The following is a 5,885-nucleotide window of genomic DNA, read 5'->3' on the forward strand; positions in this document are numbered from 1 at the left end:
ACATCGCTTTACACAGTCGTAACCGTCCTGTGAGTCTTTTACTAACCGAATAGCTGAGGCCCTCGGGTGCTGTTGTGCCGGGGCTTTTACAACAGAAGTTCGTTTCGTTGGCGTCATGTTGAAGCCAGGAACCGAGCTCATCCTCCCAGTGCTGGCTCACCTCGCTGCCTAGCGTCGGGCTGCAATGCGTCCCAGCACGCTTGGACGTGCTTGGGCCGGCGCGAACTGTCGCTGATGAGTCACCCTCTGGCGGAGCGGTTGACGCAACTATCGTCAACCGCCGAGGGTATAAAAGTGAGCCCGGTGAAAGAACAGGGCCATTACATCTCGAGAAGCCGTAATGATTTCGGCCCAGTGCCGCACTTTGTGCTTCCATGTAAATAGAGTATATAAAGTCCTTTTCGTTTGCTTGGCCCTCATTTTGCTCTCCTGCCCTTGCCCAATCGAACATGCACCAGGTGCAACACTGCTCTCCTCTTCTCATCAGGTGACACCGTGGTGACACTTCATTACATTTCTGGACTTCTGCCCGTCGTTTCCTGCTTCCAAATTTTTTAAGTATTCACATAAATAGTATTTTAAAGACAGAATACAACGCTGCTTACCACGTTTACATGGCCCAACGCTGCCAAACAGCTTTTGTTTTATTATCAGCAACATTAACTTAATTCTTCCTTGCTTTGGACGCTAACTGTGGGCTTCTCGTGCAGGTCATATGTGTAGCATCATGTGGTTTGTTCTCGAAGGACAGGTATGCACTATGTCACGGAATTCCTGGCCGTCAATGCTTCCTCTCCATGCGTAGGAGTATCCGCAGCAATTTGCAACCATTTGCAACCACAGCTGTGTGCGCGAGGCTCGTGCACAAACAGTATATTTCCACTGCGTCATGGTCAGGTGATGGCTCTCGGCAGTATTTTGCGCGCTTTTTTCTGTGTTATCAGCCGAGGTCTTGATTTCGGGTTGGCAAAACACGCTGGGAGACCGTATAATAATCTGGGTACGGCGTATGGTTTGAGATTCGGTATCTCGTGCCATAACGTGATGATGGCACCTGCGACAACCCATTTGTAGACACTGAGGATATGGTTCGATCGTAAAACTCGCTTTTATAGCACGGTATGACCAGTTTTCACTTTTCGCTCCGATCAGTGTCACCAGGCAAGTAGAACACCTTTTCCTTCGTTTCTTCATAGCCGGAACGGCAGTCAGGTACACCGGAGGTGTTCGGCGACCTTCGCAGCGCACTGGTACTGCATATCAGTCGCGGCATGCAGATCGAAAGGGCGGAAACCATGCGGCAGTGCGTCGCGATATTTCGTACTAAAACTTCGGCCACCATCTCTGTCGTCTGCTCGATGCCCTTAGATGATACCGAGCGCCGCGACGCGGTCGCCCCTGGTAGCGTACCAAGTTTCGCAATACTGTTACGGTAAAGCTTCAGATTATCGAACATTCAACCTCGAATGTTGTCGAGGGGCACCCAGCGACCCAGTGCCAATCATTAAGTGGCTAGATGCGATGAGACATGTCTCACCGGTTTGACTTGGCTCCGCGGACCTTGGCTCGTCCGTGTACACCGATACTTTCCCCTGCGATATAAAGAAAAGTTACACTTTCCTTTATGCCGCTACAATGCGGCCCTGTCACAAACGGGGCGAGCGCAATAACGATATTTATGGTATGAGCTCTTGGTATAAATGTGAACAAGGTAGGGGCGAGCCTCAGGGTACCTGAAAAGTTGGCAAGCACCCTGGGGCTCCGCCCTCTCTTGTTCGCTTTGTGTTGTCAAGAAACCCATCTACCTGCCTTCTCTCTATAACATCGCTTGGTACAGTTTGTTTATCGTTCGTCTTATAAGCGAGTCAGGTTCGACCGCAAACGGGATGCCGGTACGCTTTCGCTCTGTGAGATCGGTGACCTTTCCTCGAGCACCTGTCTTCGCAGGACTGACTTTAGCACTCACGCAACAATTTCGCTCGGAATTATGAAGTAAACTATAGGTGCATAAAGCCGGGTCGAGCTGAACAAATGTTTCCGGTAGGGCAGATGCGCCGGGGAAAGAGGAATAGAAGTGCTCTTGACAAGCTGTCAGTCCGGATGTTTTCCGGAAAAAAAAAACATGCAAAGTGTGTGCATCCCTTCGATGGCGCAGTGCCTGGACTCATCCTCGGCAGATCTTTTGAGTTCTCAACGCTGTCCACAGGAGGGAACTGGCCACTGTCCGAAAGCCTGAGAGGTCTTCAATTCTGTTTCATCTTTTGGTGCTAGCTTCCTGGCATTTTTCTGTCGATAACGCTGTTTCAGTCTGTTCGCCCGTTGCTTTTAATTAGATAGTCTCTGCGCGTTAAGGACTTGGATGAGACAGACGAGCATAGCTCACGTTTCACTGTGTGGGGAAGTTAGTGCTTCCGAGCCCCTACCTTGGCTGAATTTTATGCTTAGGCTTATACAGCGGATAAATTAGGCGTAATTTATTTTGTTGCTAAAGCTAGTTGAATTGCGAGTTTGATACGAGGAACCGATTGCAGGGATTAACATCAACCCGAACACCTCCATATGGTTTCTAAGGAAGATGTTCCATATTTTCGCCATATTTGCAGCCAAAAGAAAATTCTTAATGGTCCGAACCTACAACCATGACTTCCTTTGGGCAGTAGTTAAATATCTGAGCTGACTAGTATAGGTGGGAGATGGCAGGCTAAGCCCATTACGGTCACGTATATGCTCGTTTGTACGGAACACAAGTTGACCAGTTATGCCGTATACACTGTGCGCACCCGCTCGCGGGTTATGAAGCAAACTGGCTCTTCGGGGTTGCTTGTATCAGGCTCGGAGCTGCAACTTTTCGGCGAACTGTATGTCACTCTGTCAAAGAATAGATATAATAGGAGGCAGAGGGATCAGCACTGTCGGTGGAAGATAGGTACACCATCTGTAAAAACTTCTTAGTTTTGACAGGTAGTGTACCCATCTAGCTACCTCCAAGAGGTTTGTTTTTAAGACGTTTATTAGGAACCTTGTACCGCCTGTGGTGGTAATTTTCGGTGCGGCTAGGACGACAGTTCCTCTCATCTTCAAAAATTTGGAACGCTGGCGAAACGTATCGAGCCACACAGAATGAGTCAGAAGCCAACTCCTTGTGCTCTTTACTTCTGCAAAGGTTGTTGTTCTTTTACAGTGAATTTTGAGGACTATAGTAACACGCCCTTGCTTTTTAAGTTGAATATTGCCACGAGGCTTTGTAATGATTGTTTGTTCGCGGTGGAAGCTGACAGCACGGGACCTTATCTCTTTGCGACGTGGGAGGCGGCCAGATTTATGTTCTACGAACTGCTTTTAGGATATTCTGCTTTTATGATACTTATAAAAAGCGTTGACTCACAATGACGGAAAACGACTAGGAAACTATCCAGTAAGTATGCAGCAAACTAAGACAGGGAAATAGAGTTTTAAACGACATGTGAAAAACGCAGAAGGTAAAAACTGATTTCGTTCAATCGAAAAAAAAAGCAGACTTGCAGAAGTATATAAAAAACTGGTAAACGCAAATTAGGAAGGAATCATTCTGTGATATCTCAAGAAGCAGGCTCTACTCTTTGAAGCTAGATCAGGGTGTCTTAGAACGCGAAGCTACGAAAAGAAATTGAACGAAGAATATTGCACATGTGCAGTGTGCAGTAAATCTGTAGAAACAATTCAACATTTTATATTAGAATGTAACGGTGCCGTCCGGATGTCGGTGAAGGCACAATCACTTTCACTGAGGCCCGAGTATTTAGAGATGTGAATAAATCGGCCGTAGAAGTTAGCAAAAAGCGATTGATGGCTCAAAAGCAGGGAGGTGACGTAAGGTTGCAAGTACAGGATTAAATATTGTATTTAAAGAAAATGGAAATTTATAGACCGATTTAATACAATAATAATACCATTAAAACAATATAAAGAAAAAGCCGAGCATAGTATCAACTGCACCACCTCGTTTCAGAGGGGACGCTCCTATCTTCCATATATCCACCCATCCATCCCACAAAGTTCTAAACCTACTGACATCTGTACTGTCACCTTCCAGTGGCAAATGTAACTATTTCCGCCATACAATCATTCGTTATAAAAAACAAATCTCCGCTTTTTTCCGTAAATTGTGGTGAAAACGGCATCATGCAAGTGTGTATAATTTTCGACTTGAATTTTTACTTTGTTTCTTACTTTTAGACCGTCCTGTATGTGAGACTCTACTTTAATTTTCCTGAAAAGCGCAAGCAAGCAAGAACAAGTTTATTGTAGACCACCGCTTCAACCTATTGCATACGGCGCGATAATAGACAACAATGGAATTTGCCACAGTTCACAAAAGAAAAGGAAAGAAATGTAGGGGACCAAGAAAGTTTGCTACAGTTCACGAAAGAAAACGAAACAAAAAAAGGAGGGGACCAATAAATTTCAGCGCAAAACTGCCCGCACGAGGACGTCGCGACAACAGTGAATAAAACACAGTCGTGACGCCACTTTGAGGCGTTTTAATGCTCAAACTACGCGTGCTAGCAAACCAGCTCCGTCCGTGTCCAGTACAACCAATGCGCGACTAGAATCGGTGTACGGTGTATGCGTGTTTAACGTCCCAACGTGACTCCGGTTATGAGGGACGCCGTAGTGAAGGGCTGCGGAAATACCGACCACCTGGGGTTCTTTAACGTGCACTTAATCGCACAGTGCACGGGCCTCTAGAATTTCGCCTGCGTCGAAATTCGACCGCCGGGGCCGGGATCGAACCCGCGTCTTCAGGATGAGTAGCCGAGCGCCATAACCACTGAGCCACTGAACCATAATCACCAAGCCACCAGGCGGCGGCGAAGCGATGAACCGAACAGCGGAGCTGTAAACGCCAGCTGTAAAGCCATGAGGGCCATTTTCCGCCTCACTCCTAGCACCTGGAGAAAGAAAGACATGGCGCTCAGCACACACAACCAAAATAAAAAGACGGCAAGGAATACCACGCAGGGGTCAACGAGTGAATGCTACCGGAGGAAAGAACGGTTCCTTTAGTTGCGTTATAATTACACCTGTAGTCAGACGCAGAGGCTACGCAGTTGCTTGGAAAAAAAAACAAAACAAAAGGCCGATATTCCAGGAGCAGCGCTTGCATTACCAGCCTCGCGCGAGACAACTGCGCTACTGTTGCCCAGCCATCGTGCCTGGTGGCGCCACCTATCCCCCCTTTTCGAAGAGCGCTCTCTCAATATTAATCCAGATGGTGTTGCAACACCACGCCGATTTTGTGCCTTCACAGCGGCATCGCCATGGCCGTGTGCGAGCTTCCACGTGTGTGACACAGTGCTTATTTGGCTGCGTTTTGTGATTTTATGTTATGAAGTTGTGTGTGTTGCGTGTTAGGCCATCATTATAGAAGTTTGTGCATGCGCATATTCCTGCCACAACACCGTACTAAGTGGGGAGCGAGTGTCGTCCGATGTAGGGGCCTCTGCCCTGTGTGCGCTTTTTTCTTGGCCGTTCAGGTAATATCGGTGATGTTTGATGACTGAAATCATGGACAACATTCTCTCTTCACTGGTTGCCTGCACAGTCTGGTCTGCCCGGCAATGAAAATGGCAAAGGCCGCACATCAGTCCGCCTCGCCAGTTGCCGCCACAGTCGCTTCTTTCGACTCTTTCATTAAGTCGTGTTATGTTACATTACGTCCGTTGTTTTGAACCCTGTCGTTACTACAGGACGGGAAAAAAGTTTGTCGTATTTTTGGACGGACTCTGTCGTATTTATCGACTTGGCACATTCTGCGAGGTGTTTGGTTGCGTGGGTTTTGCATGCGACAGGAATTTGATGATGTGGTAAACAGTACAAAAATGTCTCTTTCTCTTGTGGCCCTT

This window comes from Amblyomma americanum, chromosome 6 (genome assembly GCF_052857255.1).
Source record: "Amblyomma americanum isolate KBUSLIRL-KWMA chromosome 6, ASM5285725v1, whole genome shotgun sequence".
Classification (NCBI taxonomy): Eukaryota; Metazoa; Arthropoda; class Arachnida; order Ixodida; family Ixodidae; genus Amblyomma; species Amblyomma americanum.